The sequence below is a fragment of the Dendrobates tinctorius genome, unplaced genomic scaffold (assembly GCF_039654945.1).
Source record: "Dendrobates tinctorius isolate UK_male_01 unplaced genomic scaffold, ASM3965494v1 ptg000152l, whole genome shotgun sequence".
NCBI lineage: Eukaryota > Metazoa > Chordata > Amphibia > Anura > Dendrobatidae > Dendrobates > Dendrobates tinctorius.
In genome coordinates this window covers 3,214,855-3,233,448 of record NW_027361819.1, presented here as the reverse complement: position 1 = coordinate 3,233,448, position 18,594 = coordinate 3,214,855, and the positions used below count along the sequence as shown (strand labels likewise).

The following is an 18,594-nucleotide window of genomic DNA, read 5'->3' as shown; positions in this document are numbered from 1 at the left end:
GGCTGGCGTGATGTCAGGAGAAGAAGCGTATAATTGGGTGTCATCAGCATAGAGATGGTACTGGAAACCAAATCTACTGATTGTTTGACCAATAGGGGCAGTGTACAAGGAGAAGAGGAGGGGGCCTAGAACCGATCCTTGAGGAACCCCAACAGTAAGGGGAAGGTGAGAGGAGGAGGAACCAGCAAAAGAAACAGTAAAGGAGCGGTCAGAGAGATGGGAGGAGAACCAGGAGAGAACGGTGTCCTTGAGGCCAATGGAACGGAGCATAGTGAGGAGGAGCTGATGATCCACAGTGTCGAATGCTGCAGAGATCCAAGAGAATTAGCATGGAGTAGTGACCATTTGATTTAGCTGTTAGCAGATCATTAGAGACTTTAGTGAGGGCAGTTTCAGTGGAGTGTAAAGAGCGGAAACCGGATTGGAGAGGGTCGAGAAGAGAGTTTTCTGAGAGATAGCGGATAAGACGGGAGTGGACCAGGCGTTCCAGGAGTTTAGAGATGAAGGGAAGATTAGAGACAGGTCTATAGTTAGCGGCACAGTTTTGGTCGAGGGATGGTTTTTTAAGTAGTGGATGTATGATGGCATGCTTAAATGAGGAGGGAAAAATACCAGAAGAGAGAGAGAGGTTAAATATTTTAGTTAGGTGAGGGGTGACAGCAGGGGAAAGGGACTGGAGGAGATGTGACGGAAATGGGGTCACTGGTGCAAGTAGTTGGGCGAGAAGATGCAAGGAGCCTGCTTACTTCTTCTTCTGTGACTGGTTCAAAGTCAGAGAGTGAGTTAGATGCAGTGGGGGAGGGAGGACGGTGCATGGTATGAGGGGATTTGGAGATAATTTCCTGTCGGATCTGGTCAATTTTTTCTTTGAAGTAATTGGCCAGATCGTCAGCTCGGAGCTCTGTGGTTGGGGCCTGTACTCTTGGATTGAGTAGAGAATGAAAAGTGTCAAAGAGACGTTTCGGGTTATTGGACAGTGAGGTGATGAGGGTGTTGAAATAGGTTTGTTTGGAGAGGTGAAGGGCAGTGTTGTATGTTCTAAGCATAAACTTAAAATGGATGAAATCTTCGGGTAGATTGGATTTTCTCCACAGACGTTCGGCGCACCTGGAGCACCGCTGCAGGAAACGTGTTTGCACCGTGTGCCAGGGTTGTCGCCGTCTGCGTTGTGGTGTTCTATTTATAGGGGGTGCAAATTCATCCAGGGCAGTTTGAAGTGTTTCATTGTAATGCTTCAATGCAGAATCAGGACATGAGAGGGAGGAGATAGGGGCCAATGAAGACTGCAAGTTCTTCAGAAGTTTCTGGGTGTTAATGGCCTGTATGTTTCTATAAGTCTGGACAGTGGGGGTGACCTGAGCAGCCTGGCAGTTCTTAATAGAGAATGAAAGAAGATTGTGGTCAGAGAGCGGGAGAGGGGAGTTTGCAAAATCATCCACTGCACAAAGCCGAGAGAAGACCAAGTCGAGGGAGTTTCCGTCTTCATGCGTTGGAGAATTAGTAAGCTGCGAAAAGCAAAATGAGGAGGTTAGAGATAAAAGGTGAGTAGCAGATGATGAGAGGGGAAGAGCAATGGGGATGTTGAAATCTCCCATGATGAGGGTAGGGATGTCACAGGAGAGAAAATGTGGAAGCCAAGTGGCAAAATGATCCAGGAACTGATGGGAGGGGCCGGGGGGACGATACACCACCGCCACTTGCATGGAGAAGGGGGTGTAGAGTCTGACGGCATGGACCTCAAAAGAAGGGAAGACAAGTGAGGGTACTTGAGGGATAACCTGAAAGGTACATTTTGGTGATGGGAGCAGACCAACGCCTCCACCTGCTCTATTGTCTGATCTTGGGGTATGAGAGAAGTGTAGCCCCCTGTATGAAAGAGCAGCAGCAGCGGTAGTGTCTGACTGCTTGATCCAGGTTTCAGTAAGAGCCAGGAGGTTAAGAGAATTAGAAAGGAAGAAGTCATGGATGAAGGAGAGTTTGTTACACACTGAGCGAGAATTCCAAAGTGCACAATTAAGAGAGACAGATGGCATGCAGGGAATATTAATAAGATTAGAGGGGTTTCTGAGTGTAGCAGTCGGGAGGTTTGACTTTCTATAAAATGGGGGACCAGGGTTGGGAGCAATGTCTCCTGCGACTAGGAGAAGGAGGATAGAAAGAGTGAGCAGATGGTTAAGTGATTTGTGAGAGCGTCTCTGATGTTGAATGGTGGGACTGACTGGATCTGTGCAGTTTAACAATGTGAAAAGAGCATGAGTGCTATACATAGGAGAGGAAAGAAGCGAGGGGCCAATGTGGATGGAGTGTATAGAGTTAATGCCAGGGCGGTGGATGTGTGTGAATGCAGCGGCCAGGATTAAAATTACACAAATGCATATGGTATATATTTCTTGTACTCCAAATGTACAGGGAGTAGATGTATATAATTGTCTTACCTGTCTCCTGCCCAACTGCCATGTTATAACTGCCAGTACTTGGATAAAGTGTGCATAAATGCCCCCTGCATAAATGCTATCCCCAAGCTATGTCTGAATATATAGGAGGATAAGACTTAGAACAGGATTAACTGCTTGCTGACATTGAATAATACAGGATGTAACTCAGGATCAGTAATGTAATATATGTACACAGTGACTGCACCAGCAGAATAGTGAGTGCAGCTCTGGACACACCCCAGAAGAGGAGGAGCGTCGCAGCTGAGCCTCTGCAGGCTGGGGTTTTGCTAAGCTCCTGGGAAGGGAGGTTTTTTTTCCTGCAAGGACTTTCCATCTGCCCCCTTCCCAGGAAAGAGGACTCTCCCTGGGACTGAGCGCCGGGGCTGTGCCCCTGGCTCCCACCCTCCGGCAAGCCAGCTGGGGGTGGGGGGGCCTCATCCACCATCAGGAGGCCCAAGGCACAGCCAGACAGTCCCAGAGATGGGGAAAAAGCGGACCCCAGGGGGCCGCAAGGCTCCAGGGTCCGGGACACCTGAAGTGAAGGCTGTGGCGGGCCCTTCCCCCGGAGGTGCAGCAGCCGGCAGAGGTGAGGCAGGGCCCCCCCTTAACATCTGGGGCTCCAAGGTTGCGGGAGAGCCAGCTACCACCTATGCCTCCCGCATTCATGCCCACCTCTCCAAGTACGAGGAGGCCGGCAAGCAGCTCAGGAGACTCCGGGGGGAGATGGAGGGAGCCCGGGTCATCAGTAAAAACAGGCTCCCTGCCTCAAAGAGAGCGGAGGTCACCGCCACGGTCAAGCGGGCCTGAAAGGGGAGATTCGGGCCCTGGAGGACCGGCGAAGTACCATCATGGCCGGCAGCGGCCCCTTCCAGGAGAAGCTGCAGAACGAGGACCGGTTCAGGGCCATGGCCGGTGGGTCTCCTGGGGGGTCAGGAGTCCCCGTCCAGGTGGAGGAAAGCGAGGAGGAGGAAGAGCAAGATGGCGCCCACACCACATCCGGGCCACCTCCACCTGAAGACCTGGCGGACACCAGCGTGAGTCAGGTAACATGCAGCGGGATAGCCCCCGAGCAGGTGGCCCTCCCGCTGGACTCCAGTAACGCGGAGGAAAGCGGGAGCGAGGGGGAGGATGGAGGGAGCGGGAGTAGTTCTGAGGGGGGCTGCCTCATCCTTAAACAAGTACGGCAGACGGAATCCCCAGCACGGTTTGGCACGCTGTTGTTTGGGTATGAGGTCTGCCCGGAGGATGAGGCAACCGGGAAGAGGAGAAACAGGAGGCGCAGGCGTAAGGCCTCTGAAGGCGTGGAGGAACAACTGGTTTTTGCTCCTCTTCCTGGGGCCCCTCTGTCCCGCTGTGTGGAACCCGCTACCCACCCCGGCTCGGGCCCTGTGGTGGGTCCGCAGCGAGGGAGCGGGGAGAGAGATGACTGTTGTGACCTGACTGTCGCATCTGGTGACAGTTCAGACCAGGGCAGCGACATGGAGGTCGGTGCTGGTTGTGGTGTTGGTGGTGGTGTCCAGGCTCAGCCCTCGGTGGCAGGGGGGGCTGGCCTGGCACCAGGTAAAGTTGGTACAGCCAGGGCCGCACCTCCGGCGGCGAGTGCTGGGGCTTCTGGACCCCCCACGTACGGATCCGCTAAGTCTGGATCGCTAGTGGGGGTCCAGAAGCCTAGGAAGGGCGAACAGAACATCAAGCAGCAGCTGAGGCGGTGCAAAGTGCTGGTCGCTCCCATGTTGGCGCCTGTGGTGAGAGCGGGGTCTCCCAAAAAGGGGTCCGTGCAGGGGGCTCCGCCGCCGCTGGGCGACGAGGGGGAGTGGCCGGCCTTGCCTGTCTCAAGTGGTGGGCATAGGGTGGCGGCGGTGGTCCATGAGGGGGGCGTGGCCTCCCCGAGTGTTGCCCGGCCTGCAAAGGCTGTGGCGTGCGGGGGGGGGGGCATGTCCTCCGGCGTCGCCCCACCCGCTGCGTCTGTGTCGCCCGGGGGGCGTGGCCTCGCAAGGGGTCGCTGCTCTGCCCGTGGTGGCTGTGACTGGTGGGGGGGCGTGGTCGCGGCTCTGCCCGCTGTGCTCGCGTCACCCGGGGGGGCTGTGGCCTCGCAGGGGGCCGCGGCTCTGCCTGGGGTGGCTGCGACCGGCGGGGGGGCGTGGCCACTGCGGGCCCGCTGCCCTCTGTCCCACCCACCCTTCCAAGTAATGCTGTGCTGCCCCCAAAAGCTGGCGGGGAGTTGTCGGGGTCCCCGGCCCACCTACCTTCATCTGGGGGTGCGGGGACTCTGGCGCTCCCTGGCAAGCCGGCGGTGGGGGTGAAGAAAAGTGCAGGGCAGGGAGCGGTGCCAGTGGCCGTCCCTGCCCAGAGCAATGAAAACTCAGGAAAAGAAAAAAAAAATGGAGCTGAAACCAGGAGCTGCTGCTGCTCCTAGGCCCAGCCAGGGCAGAGTGCATGATGTCATCAGCACTGAGGCATTTAAAGGGGCAGCGGCGCTCCTGGACAGGAGCTGGAGTAGCTCCCAGCAAGAGAGCTCAGGGCCCCCAGCAGGCAAAGAGAGGAACTACACTGGTTCGGGAAATGTAAATAATGTTGCTATGTTCACCAATTGTGCGAGTGAGAGTGAGTATGAAAGCGGAGTGGACATATTTGAGGAGATGTTTGCTGAAGTGAATGGTGATATGAGTGACATGGATGAGGGAGTGAGTGCTACTGTGAATGTGGGTGAGTGTGCTGGAGTGAATACAAATAATAAAAGAGTGAATGGGAGAGTGATTGGGAGGACGAATGAGAGTGCTGGCACAAGTGGTGGTAGTGGTGGGACGGCTGGCCCGTCTGCCCCCCTGGCCGCAAGACCCCAACATAGTTATGCGGGGGCCGCGGCTGGGGATCGGGGTGGTCCTGGGGGGGTCTCCTCGCCTCCGGGCTCCAGGGACGGCGCTTTGCACCACCGTTTGCTGGAGGCCCTCAAAAAAGGAGAAATGTCGATAGTGGTAGAGGGGAGGACAGTGGACTTGTCTTTCTGGATAGAGAGACACGGCCTTGCTGCCTTCCAAAACCAAAGGGAGGGAGGGACTGTTTGGTCTCTCCCCACAGTCGGGCAGGGGCCGCAAAGGAGGAATGTGGTCTATCTTAGGTGGGGGGGCAGTGAAGCTTGTCCACCTAGGAGCAAGGTGGTGGAGCTCCTCCTTAAGATGGGCTTCGGGGCGAATGACGTCTTTGCCCTGATACATCCTTTGGCGTCCCGCTTCTTCGACGTCAGCTTTGTGCGGCCAGAGGGGCTTGAGCTCTTCTGGTCTAACTATGAGCTGGTGCGGGAAGAGCCCGGATGGCGAGACTTCGTTGCGCAAGCGGTGTCTCGCCAAAATTCCGTCAAGCGAGTGACCGTGGTCACTTGTAACGAGTCACTTGCCGGCGTGGACATTATGACGTGGCTTTCCCGTTACGGGGAAGTCACCGAGGTCCCCAAAAAGAACAGGGACGAATTCGGCATCTGGTCGGGGGGCTGGACCTTCATGGTTAAACTGAAGGTTTCCGGCGGCACGGTCACCCACATCCCTTCCTCGGCGTTCCTGGGAAGGGACAGGATCCTGGTCTTCTACCAGGGGCAACCGAGGGTCTGCCACAAGTGCGGCGACCCCACTCACTTCAGCGCTAGCTGCAAGGTACAGAAATGTGCCTTGTGTGGTGGGGTAGGTCATCTGGCCGCCTCGTGTAAAGACATTCGGTGTCACTTGTGTGGTGACCTAGGTCACCCTCTCAGCCGCTGCCCTCGCTCCTTTTCTAATGCCGCTGCAGGCCCGGCGGGAGGAGTCCGTGAGGGAGAAACCTCTGGCGGCGCTCCTGCAGCTGTGGCAGGTGGTGGCGGAGGGGAAGGGGCTGAGGGACCGGTGAGGAAGGGCAATGCCAAGGTGAGGGCCCCGCGTATGTGCGGAGGCAAGAAAAACACCATGGGGGTGGGGGGCAGGTGAAGTCTCGGGCAACCGGGTCGATGCCTGCTCCTCCTTCCAGGCCCGTGGCAAAAGCCTCTGAGGTCCTGAGGGAGAGTGTGGTGAGAGAGGAGATCAGGAGGATGGAGAGGGAGGATAAAGCGGCTGACTCGGACGGGTCCTCACAGTATGAAAGTGTTGATGAGGAGGTCCAGGAGCAGCCTACAGCAGCGGGTGGCAAAAGTAAACGTGCCAATCGTAACAAATCGGTGGGGAAGAAGGCTGGCAAGCCTTCAAAATCTCCCCCGCCCCCGACCACCAGGGTGCGCATGGAAGGGCCCGCTGACCCCCCTCTGATTGATCTCTCCAACCGGTTCAGCGTCCTCGGAAGCTCGGATGATGGGCCGGGGGTACCACCGGAGGGTCCTTCGGGGGATGGTGGGGTCCGTCCCTCAGGGGGCAGTGTTCCTCCTGGGGGGGGGGACAGACCTGGAACCCGGGGGCGAGGACACCGCGGGGGGTGGGATGGACACAACGGGAGCTTCCCTGAAAAGGAAGGTGTCCGACCCCTCCCCAGGTGGAGGTGATAGCAGTGGTAAGAAGTTGGCCATCCAACTTGATCACCCATGATGGCGGAACTCGCCCTGTTGACGCTGGCATCTATTAATGTTGCCAGCATAAAGTCAGATGCGGCTCGCTTCACGGCCTTTGATTTTTTCTCCCGGATTGAGGCAGAAATTTTATTCTTGCAAGAGACCAGACTAACAGACATGGGGGCCATCTATAAAGCACGGAGGGAGTGGAGGTGCGGGCCCTCATACTGGTCTCTTGCGGCCGAGCCGTATAGCGGAGTTGCAGTCCTTTTTAAGACTGCAGCTGTTGAATGCCGACGGGTTACTGAGTTGGAAATGGGGAGGTGCCTGATCCTAGATGTCTTCATGAGGGGACAAGAGCTCCGGCTCATCAACATCTACGGCCCGCAGTCCAAGTGGGACTGCAAATGTCTCTTCCTGAGGATCAAGCCCTTTCTTTTTACGAGCCGGCAGGTGGTCTTCGGTGGGGACTTCAACACCATTACGAGGTCCCGTGACCGGGGGGGTCCCGGAGATCGCCTGGCTTATGATAGCGTCGCGTTGAATAGCATAGCCAGCGAAGCTCGCCTGGTGGATGTCCACATCCGGCACACCCCAGGTCACGGAGGTTTCACCTACCATAGGGGTAGCTGTAGGTCTAGAATAGACAGGTTTTTTTTGAAGGAGGACGCCATCTTTTCTGCTGTGTCCGCCGTTGAGGTGGAGTTCTCCGATCACTGTCTAATTTTCTTTTCTCTGAATGTTGCAGAGACTCATCGGATGGGAAGAGGGCTGTGGAAGCTCAATTCGTCCCTGCTGGAAGAAGCGGAGGTGAGACAATCCTTCGAGGATTTTCTTCAGAGCCAGGTACCGCTGTTGGATCTCTGTAGTAGTAAGTCAGAGTGGTGGGAGATCTTCAAAAAGCGGGTGGCGGGGTTCTTCCGTCAGCTCTCGAGCCTCAGGAGTCTGAACAGGCACCGCTTGTACCAGGCCCTGGGGAGGAAACTCGAGCAGCTTGTCTCGACTGGAGGTGACCGTGAGGAAATCTCCAGAGTGAAATCTTTGCTCAAGAGGTGTCAGTATGATAGACACACATCTTTAGTTTTTGAGAGGGACTTCGGGAAGTACCGCTCACCCGACCCTTACAGAAACTGTAAGATGTCAGTGAATTGTAAGATGGTGACAGGACTGATCGACAGTACGGGGTCCCTGAACAGATCCAAATCAGGGATCCTGGAGGTGGTCAGATCCTTCTACTCACACCTCTTGGAAAAGAAGGATCTGGATCGGGACAGGATGTCGGCTTTCCTGGCTGAAACCGTCCCTGAGCCAGGGGGTGATCCCTCTCTTGGTGTTTTTGCAGAGGAAATCAGGGAAGAGGAAGTGAGACTGGCCATTGATGGGCTTCGGCCCAAGAAATCGCCAGGTCCGGATGGCTTAACATCCGAGTTCTATAAGACTTTTAGGGACTCCTTGGTCCCCCTCTTGACAGGGTTATTTAATGAGTGTCTCTCCTCGGGCACTCTTCCCGACTCAATGAGGAAGTCAGCCCTCATTATTCTGTCAAAGGGTAAGGATCCGTCCCGTATCGAGAATTGGCGTCCCATAGCGCTCCTCGATACGGACCGGAAGGTTCTGGCCAAGGTGCTGTTTAATCGGCTGGTGAAGTTTGCACCCCGGCTCCTTTCAGGGGCTCAGCATTGCTCTGTTCCGGGCCGCAGTACTTTTAGTGCTGTGCTCGGTGTCCGAGAGGCAGTGGAGCAGGGTAGGGCAGGTCACTGGAGGGGGTACTTGCTGTCATTAGATCAAGCGAAAGCCTTTGACCGGGTCAACCACGAGTACCTCTGGTCCGTCCTTTTGAGGTATGGTCTGCCTGGGAGGTTTGTAAAATGGTTAGAGATCTTGTACCAAGGGGCTGAGACTTTTCCGCTGGTGAACGGTTGGTCAGGTCGTCCTTTTGAGGTGGGTTCTGGGGTCCGTCAGGGCTGTCCGCTGAGCCGGCTTTTATACGTGTTCGCGATCGATCCCTTCCTAAGGAGGGTAGATCGTGGACCGTTGGCGGGAGTCGGGATGGACCAGGCGGGCTCTGGGTCCTCTCTGAGGGTGGTGGCGTATGCCGATGATGTTTCCCTTTTCGTGTCCTCGAGAAGGGAGGCGGATTGGGTCATGTCGGAGGTAGTGCGCTACTCGGAGGCATCCGAGTCCATGATCAACCGGGATAAGTGTGAAAGTCTCTGGCTGGGAGGGGGAGATCCCAGGTTTGATCTCCCGGACACCCTTCCAGGGCCCCAGGCCACCGCCAAAATTCTAGGCATCGAATTTGGCCCCGGGGATTACCCCCAGCAAAATTGGGAGGGCAGACTTAAGATCGCCGCCCAAAAGGTGGACCAATGGAAGGGTTGGTCTTTAACCCTGAGGGAAAGGGTTGCCCTGGCTAAAGGCTTTCTGCTACCTTTATTAATATACCTGGGCAGTGTGTGCATCTTGCCGGAACCTCTCTGGACACGGGTCTATAGCCTGTTCTTCCAATTGTTATGGGGGAATAGGCTTAACCTAATCAAGAGGGAGGTTACATACCGTACGAGGAGACTAGGCGGGTTGGGTATGGTCAACCTGGTGGTGTTTCTAGTAAACACCTTTCTTAAGACTAACATCTCCAACCTCTGGCTAGAGAGGGCTCCTCCGTGGGTAGTCTCCTGCAAGGGTTGGCTTTGGCCTTTCTTCCAGGAATGGGAGACAGGAGGGCAGGTGAAGGACCTACGCACACCTCATGGGCATCTCCCGGCTTACGCTACCCCGGTTCTGAAGGTGATCCGCCGGTGGGGTCTGGGAATGTGGGAAATCAGGACCATGTCGAGGCAGTGCCTTGACAGGAGGGTCCTGTTGACCCATTTCCAGAAGCCCCTGACCCTTAAGGATTGCCCAGGCCGGGATCTGGAGGTCGGGCTGGGGCTTTTAAATTCTAAGCGGATCCCCATGAAGTTTTGGGACTTGACCTGGCGTTGCTTCCACGGGAGGCTGTATGTAAAGGATTACTTGAAGTGCAGGAAATCCGATGATCGGGGTTGTCCCCGTGAGGAGTGTGGCGATGTGCTGGAAAGCATGGAGCACTTCCTGCTTCATTGTCCCTTTAATGCAGAGGTTTACAACAGGGTGGGTGCTTCCATACGTTGGCCGCGGCTGACGTCCCTCTCCTACGCTGAGTGGGCCTATGGAGCGTTCAGATCCCTGGGTGGCCGGGACCCGTGCACTTTATTCCTAGTCAGTGTAGTGGTTAGGTTCTACACTTGGAATGCACGGTGCCTAGTTTCGACGCGGAAAAAAACCCTCCCGAGGGATGAGGTGGTAGGAAACATCTTGGGTGACCTGGTGAAGGTCCGTTCTTTGGAGTTCGAAAGGTTGGGTGTGAGGAAGGCCTCTTGGCTTTGGAGGGGCCTCTCCTTTTAGAAACGCACTCAAGGGAGAGCTAGCTCCGTGTGAATGAGGGTAGGGATAGCATAAGTTTCACTGGGTGTTAGGGACAGAATTAGGGGCAGATAGGGACAGGGAGGGACAGGCACTGAGGGACAGATAGAGAGTTAGTTATGATAAGTTAGGTAGAGTAGGGGCAGGTAGGGACAGATAGGGACAGAAGTAGGGACAGTCTTAGTTGTTGAGGGACAGGGTGAATGTGTTAGTGAGGGATGGGGCCTCCAGAACTCCTTTCCTGGTGTTGGGCTGGTGCATGTCACTTTAGCTTTTTGTTTTGGAAGCATGAAATTTAATGGATATTGGGCTTGCAGGCACCAAACTTGGGCCTGTGGCAAGGTTTTTGGAAATGTGGTTAATACTTATTGTTTGGGTAATATTATCGCTGGTTATAGCAGGTCGTATCTTGGGTGTATAACAAGTGCAGTATGTGCTTTTTGTGTATCTGTACATGTATGCAGTATTGTATGTATGTCGTTAGGATGGTGCTTTTAAAAAAATGTATATATTATAGTTAGGAAAGGGGGAAGGGGTACAGTCAGGTTGGGTGGGGGTTTCTTGCGGGAGGGAGGGGGGAAGTTTGGACCCTGGAATGGACCCTGAGAAATCAAGGGCCGAAGATCAGAAGGAAGATGGCCTGGGAACTACACCAAGGACCATGTGAAATATATAAGGAAATGTAGAGACGGGCCATAAACTTTCCTGGACCCTGAGGTGCTGTTTTTGTTTTTTTCTGAGGCCATAAACTTTCATGGACCTAGGTGTGGAAAAGGCTACGAACTTGTGGACCTGTGGTGTGGGTGGTGGGAAAAAATAAATAAATAAAAAAATAAAAAAAAAAATATATATATAAAAAAAAAAAAAGGGAAAAAGGGGGGTGGTTTCTTGCTGTGTTGAGGGGAAGTAGTTGAGGGTCTGCCAAGATGGCTGTTTTTTCTGTTTAAGGCAGTGGGCCAGAAAAAGTGTTTACTTTCCTGTTTTAAATCCAGTATATAGGAATGAATGGGAGCATGAGTGAAGGTGTGAATGGGGTTGAATGTGAAGGAATGGATTTTTGTTTGTTTTCTTTGTTTTTTTTTGGAGGTTCCTGCTGGGGGTCCCTCAGGCTGCAAAGCCTGGAGACACTGCACTATGTCCTTCAGAGATGGACTGTCGTAAGCTAGAATATTTGCACAAGTTTTTTCGGTGTGGTTTATTTTAGTTCATGTATCGTGGTTTTTGATTTCTGGAATGTTGTTTTTGTCTGTCTTATGTATTGTGTTTTTGATATTTTTATAATAAAAGAGATACAGGATGTAACTCAGGATCAGTAATGTAATGTATGTACACAGTGACTGCACCAGCAGAATAGTGAGTGCAGCTCTGGGGTATAATACAGGATGTAACTCAGGATCAGTAATGTAATGTATATACACAGTAACTGCACCAGCAGAATAGTGAGTGCAGCTCTGGGGTATAATACAGGTTGTAACTCAGGATCAGTAATGTAATGTATGTACACAGTGACTGCACCAGCAGAATAGTGAGTGCAGCTCTGGAGTATAATACAGGATGTAACTCAGGATCAGTACAAGATTAGTAATATAATGTATGTACACAGTGACTCCACCAGCAGAATAGTGAGTGCAGCTCTGGGGTATAATACAGGATGTAACTCAGGATCAGTAATGTAATGTATGTACACAGTGACTGCACCAGCAGAATAGTGAGTGCAGCTCTGGAGTATAATACAGGATGTAACTCAGGATCAGTAATGTAATGTATGTACACAGTGACTGCACCAGCAGAATAGTGAGTGCAGCTCTGGGGTATAATACAGGTTGTAACTCAGGATCAGTAATGTAATGTATGTACACAGTGACTCCACCAGCAGAATAGTGAGTGCAGCTCTGGAGTATAATACAGGATGTAACTCAGGATCAGTAATGTAATGTATATACACAGTGACTGCACCAGCAGAATAGTGAGTGCAGCTCTGGGGTATAATACAGGTTGTAACTCAGGATCAGTAATGTAATGTATGTACACAGTGACTGCACCAGCAGAATAGTGAGTGCAGCTCTGTGGTATAATACAGGCTGTAACTCAGGATCAGTAATGTAATGTATGTACACAGTGACTGCACCAGCAGAATAGTGAGTGCAGCTCTGGGGTATAATACAGGATGTAACTCAGGATCAGTAATGTAATGTATGTACACAGTGACTGCACCAGCAGAATAGTGAGTGCAGCTCTGGAGTATAATACAGGATGTAACTCAGGATCAGTAATGTAATGTATGTACACAGTGACTGCACCAGCAGAATAGTGAGTGCAGCTCTGGAGTATAATACAGGATGTAACTCAGGATCAGTAATGTAATGTATGTACACAGTGACTGCACCAGCAGAATAGTGAGTGCAGCTCTGGGGTATAATACAGGATGTAACTCAGGATCAGTAATGTAATGTATGTACACAGTGACTGCACCAGCAGAATAGTGAGTGCAGCTCTGGAGTATAATACAGGATGTAACTCAGGATCAGTAATGTAATGTATGTACACAGTGACTGCACCAGCAGAATAGTGAGTGCAGCTCTGGAGTATAATACAGGATGTAACTCAGGATCAGTAATGTAATGTATGTACACAGTGACTGCACCAGCAGAATAGTGAGTGCAGCTCTGTGGTATAATACAGGATGTAACTCAGGATCAGTAATGTAATGTATGTACACAGTGACTGCACCAGCAGAATAGTGAGTGCAGCTCTGGAGTATAATACAGGATGTAACTCAGGATCAGTAATGTAATGTATGTACACAGTGACTGCACCAGCAGAATAGTGAGTGCAGCTCTGTGGTATAATACAGGATGTAACTCAGGATCAGTAATGTATGTACACAGTGACTGCACCAGCAGAATAGTGAGTGCAGCTCTGGAGTATAATACAGGATGTAACTCAGGATCAGTAATGTAATGTATGTACACAGTGACTGCACCAGCAGAATAGTGAGTGCAGCTCTGGGGTATAATACAGGTTGTAACTCAGGATCAGTAATGTATGTACACAGTGACTGCACCAGCAGAATAGTGAGTGCAGCTCTGGAGTATAATACAGGATGTAACTCAGGATCAGTAATGTAATGTATGTACACAGTGACTGCACCAGCAGAATAGTGAGTGCAGCTCTGGAGTATAATACAGGATGTAACTCAGGATCAGTAATGTAATGTATGTACACAGTGACTGCACCAGCAGAATAGTGAGTGCCGCTCTGGGGTATAATACAGGTTGTAACTCAGGATCAGTAATGTAATGTATGTACACAGTGACTGCACCAGCAGAATAGTGAGTGCAGCTCTGGGGTATAATACAGGATGTAACACAGGATCAGTAATGTAATGTATGTACACAGTGACTGCACCAGCAGAATAGTGAGTGCAGCTCTGGAGTATAATACAGGTTGTAACTCAGGATCAGTAATGTAATGTATGTACACAGTAACTGCACCAGCACAATAGTGAGTGCAGCTCTGGGGTATAATACAGGTTGTAACTCAGGATCAGTAATGTAATGTATGTACACAGTGACTGCACCAGCAGAATAGTGAGTGCAGCTCTGGGGTATAATACAGGTTGTAACTCAGGATCAGTAATGTAATGTATGTACACAGTAACTGCACCAGCACAATAGTCAGTGCAGCTCTGGGGTATAATACAGGATGTAACTCAGGATCAGTAATGTAATGTATGTACACAGTGACTGCACCAGCAGAATAGTGAGTGCAGCTCTGGAGTATAATACAGGTAGTAACTCAGGATCAGTAATGTATGTACACAGTGACTGCACCAGCAGAATAGTGAGTGCAGCTCTGGGGTATAATACAGGATGTAACTCTGGATCAGTAATGTAATGTATGTACACAGTGACTGCACCAGCAGAATAGTGAGTGCGGCTCTGGAGTATAATACAGGATGTAACTCAGTATCAGTAATGTAATGTATGTACACAGTGACTGCACCAGCAGAATAGTGAGTGCAGCTCTGGAGTATAATACAGGAGGTAACTCAGGATCAGTAATGTATGTACACAGTGACTGCACCAGCAGAATAGTGAGTGCAGCTCTGGAGTATAATACAGGAGGTAACTCAGGATCAGTAATGTAATGTATGTACACAGTGACTGCACCAGCAGAATAGTGAGTGCAGCTCCGGAGTATAATACAGGAGGTAGCGCAGGATCAGTAATGTAATGTATGTACACAGTGACTGCACCAGCAGAATAGTGAGTGCCGCTCTGGAGTATAATACAGGATGTAACTCAGGATCAGTAATGTATGTACACAGTGACTGCACCAGCAGAATAGTGAGTGCAGCTCTGGAGTATAATACAGGAGGTAACTCAGGATCAGTAATGTAATGTATGTACACAGTGACTGCACCAGCAGAATAGTGAGTGCAGCTCTGGGGTATAATACAAGAGGTAACTCAGGATCAGTAATGTAATGTATGTACACAGTGACTGCACCAGCAGAATAGTGAGTGCAGCTCTGCAATATAATACAGGATGTAACTCAGGGTCAGTAATGTAATGTATGTACACAATGACTGCACCAGCAGAATAGTGAGTGCAGCTCTGGGGTATAATACAGGATGTAACTCAGGGTCAGTAATGTAATGTATGTACACAGTGACTGCACCAGCAGAATAGTGAGTGCAGCTCTGCAGTATAATACAGGATGTAACTCAGGATAAGTAATGTATGTACACAGTGACTGCACCAGCAGAATAGTGAGTGCACCTCTGGAGTATAATACAGGATGTAACTCAGGATCAGTAATGTAATGTATGTACACAGTGACTGCACCAGCAGAATAGTGAGTGCAGCTCTGGGGTATAATACAGGATGTAACTCAGGGTCAGTAATGTAATGTATGTACACAGTGACTGCGAATAGTGAGTGCAGCTCTGGAGTATAATACAGGACGTAACTCAGGATCAGTAATGTAATGTATGTACACAATGACTGCACCCGCAGAATAGTGAGTGCAGCTCTGGAGTATAATACAGGATGTAACAGGGTCAGTAATGTATGTACATAGTGACTGCACCAGCAGAATAGTGAGTGCACCTCTGGAGTATAATACAGGATGTAACTCAGGATCAGTAATGTAATGTATGTACACAGTGACTGCACCAGCAGAATAGTGAGTGCAGCTCTGGGGTATAATACAGGATGTAACTCAGGGTCAGTAATGTAATGTATGTACACAGTGACTGCGAATAGTGAGTGCAGCTCTTGAGTATAATACAGGAGGTAACTCAGGATCAGTAATGTAATGTCTGTACACAGTGACTGCACCAGCAGAATAGTGAGTGCAGCTCTGGAGTATAATACAGGATGTAACTCAGGATCAGTAATGTAATGTATGTACACAGTGACTGCACCAGCAGAATAGTGAGTGCAACTCTGGAGTATAATACAGGATGTAACTCAGGATCAGTAATGTATGTACACAGTGACTGCACCAGCAGAATAGTGAGTGCAACTCTGGAGTATAATACAGGATGTAACTCAGGATCAGTAATGTAATGTATGTACACAGTGACTGCACCAGCAGAATAGTGAGTGCAGCTCTGGAGTATAATACAGGAGGTAACTCAGGATCAGTAATGTAATGTATGTACACAGTGACTGCACCAGCAGAATAGTGAGTGCAGCTCTGGAGTATAATACAGGATGTAACTCAGGATCAGTAATGTAATGTATGTACACAGTGACTGCACCAGCAGAATAGTGAGTGCAGCTCTGGAGTATAATACAGGAGGTAACTCAGGATCAGTAATGTAATGTATGTACACAGTGACTGCACCAGCAGAATAGTGAGTGCAGCTTTTGAGTATAATACAGGAGGTAACTCAGGATCAGTAATATAATGTATGTACACAGTGACTGCACCAGCAGAATAGTGAGTGCAGCTCTGGGGTATAATACAGGATATAACTCAGGATCAGTAATGTATGTACACAGTGACTCCACCAGCAGTATAGTGAGTGCAGCTCTGGAGTATAATACAGGATGTAACTCAGGATCAGTAATGTAATGTATGTACACAGTGACTGCACCAGCAGAATAGTGAGTGCAGCTCTGGAGTATAATACAGGATGTAACTCAGGATCAGTAATGTAATGTATGTACACAGTGACTGCACCAACAGAATAGTGAGTGCAGCTCTGGAGTATAATACAGGAGGTAACTCAGGATCATAGAATCATAGAATCGTAGAGTTGGAAGGGACCTCCTGGGCCATCTGGTCCAACCCCCTGCTCAAAGCAGGATTCGCTAAATCATCCCAGTCAGATGTCTGTCCAGCCTCTGTTTGAAGACTTCCATTGAAGGAGAACTCACCACTTCTCGTGGCATCCTGTTCCACTCATTGATCACTCTAACTGTCAAAAAGTTTTTTCTAATATCTAATCTGTGTCTCCTCCCATTCAGTTTCATCCCATTGCTTCTAGTCTTTCCTTGTGCAAATGAGAATAAAGTTGATCCTTCTACAATGTGACAGCCCTTTAGATATTTGTAGACAGCTATTAAGTCTCCTCTCAGTCTTCTCTTTTGCAAACTAAACATTCCCAAATCCTGCAACCTTTCCTCATAAGACAGGGTTTGCAGACCGGTCACCATTCTGGTCGCTCTTTTCTGAACTTGCTCCAGTTTGTTGATGTCTTTTTTAAAATGTGGTGCCCAAAACTGGACACAATATTCCAGATGAGGTCTGACCAAAGAGGAGTAGAGGGAAATAATGACTTCACGTGATCTAGACTGTATGCTTCTGTTAATACATCCTAGAATTGCATTTGCCTTTTTTGCTGCTGCATCACACTGTTGACTCATATTCAGTCTGTGATCTATTAGTATACCCAAGTCTTTTTCACATGTGCTGTCACTTAGCCCTATTCCTCCCATTCTATATATGCTTTTTCCATTTTTATTGCCCAGATGTAGTACTTTGCATTTCTCCCTGTTAAAAACCATTCTGTTAGTTGCTGCCCACTTCTCCAGTTTATTTAAATCTTTTTGAATCCTCTCTCTCTCTTCTCTAGTATTAGCTATCCCTCCTAGCTTTGTGTCATCAGCAAATTTAATCAGTTTACCATCAATTCCTTCATCTAAATCGTTGATAAAGATGTTGAACAATACAGGGCCCAGGACAGAGCCCTGTGGTACCCCACTTGAGACATTCTTCCAACTGGATGTGCAGCCATTTACGACCACTCTTTGGGTCCGATCACTAAGCCAGTTATGAATCCACCTAACAGTTGCCTTGTCCATTCCATACTTAATCATTTTTTCAATAAGGATTGTATGAGAGACTTTGTCAAATGCTTTGCTGAAGTCAAGATATACTATATCTACAGCATTTCCTTGATCCACCCAATCAGTGATACCGTCATAGAAGGAAATTAAGTTAGTCTGACATGACTTATTAGTTACAAACCCATGCTGACTCTGTTTAATCACTTCATTCTTATCCAGGTATTGACATACATGTTGTTTAATAATTTGTTCAAAGATCTTTCCTGGTATAGAAGTCAGACTCACCGGCCTATAGTTACCTGGGTCCACCTTCCTCCCCTTTTTGAAGATAGGAACAACATTTGCTCTTCTCCAGTCTTCTGGCACTTCTCCTGTTCTCCAAGAATTTTCAAAGATTATAGAGAGGGGTTCAAAAATTTCTTCTGCTATCTCCTTCAGTACTCTGGGGTGTAATTCATCTGGACCTGGAGACTTGAATTCATTTAGGCTAGCTAAGTGTTTCCTCACTATCTTTCTGTTTATAGATATCCTGGATTCTTCTATTCCCTTAATAGGACAGTGAATAACAGTTGATGTTACATTTCCTTTCTGAGAGAAAACAGATGCAAAATAGGAATTTAAAAGTTCAGCCTTCTCAACATCCTGTCTTACCATTTCATCATTTTCATCCTGTAAAAATCCTATAGCATCTTTGACTTTTCTTTTACTTTTGACATATCCCCAAAATCCTTTATTATTGCTTTTGACATCTCTTGCAAGCCTCAATTCATTTTCAGCTTTAGTAATCTGATTTGTGCCCTGCAGGTTCTGCAGACAGCATTATATTCTTCTTTAGATATGCCTCCCTCTTTCCATTTTATAAACATTTTTTTCTTCCTTTTTAGCATGTGCTTAAGTTCTGTGTTCA

At 49.6% G+C, this 18,594-nt stretch overlaps 1 protein-coding gene across 3 annotated transcripts in view; it reads left to right on the top strand.

Moving 5' to 3' along the window:
• CDIPT (CDP-diacylglycerol--inositol 3-phosphatidyltransferase) overlaps positions 1-18,594 on the top strand; it is a 36,537-nt gene that overhangs the window by 12,557 nt on the left and 5,386 nt on the right. The window contains exon 2 of one of the 3 annotated variants that reach the window (XM_073547392.1): positions 7,688-7,749. The exons of the other annotated variants lie outside the window; for them this stretch is intronic. The gene's annotated coding sequence lies outside the window, so the exon portion shown is untranslated. The remainder of the gene's footprint in view (positions 1-7,687; positions 7,750-18,594) is intronic. 3 annotated transcript variants of the gene reach the window in all.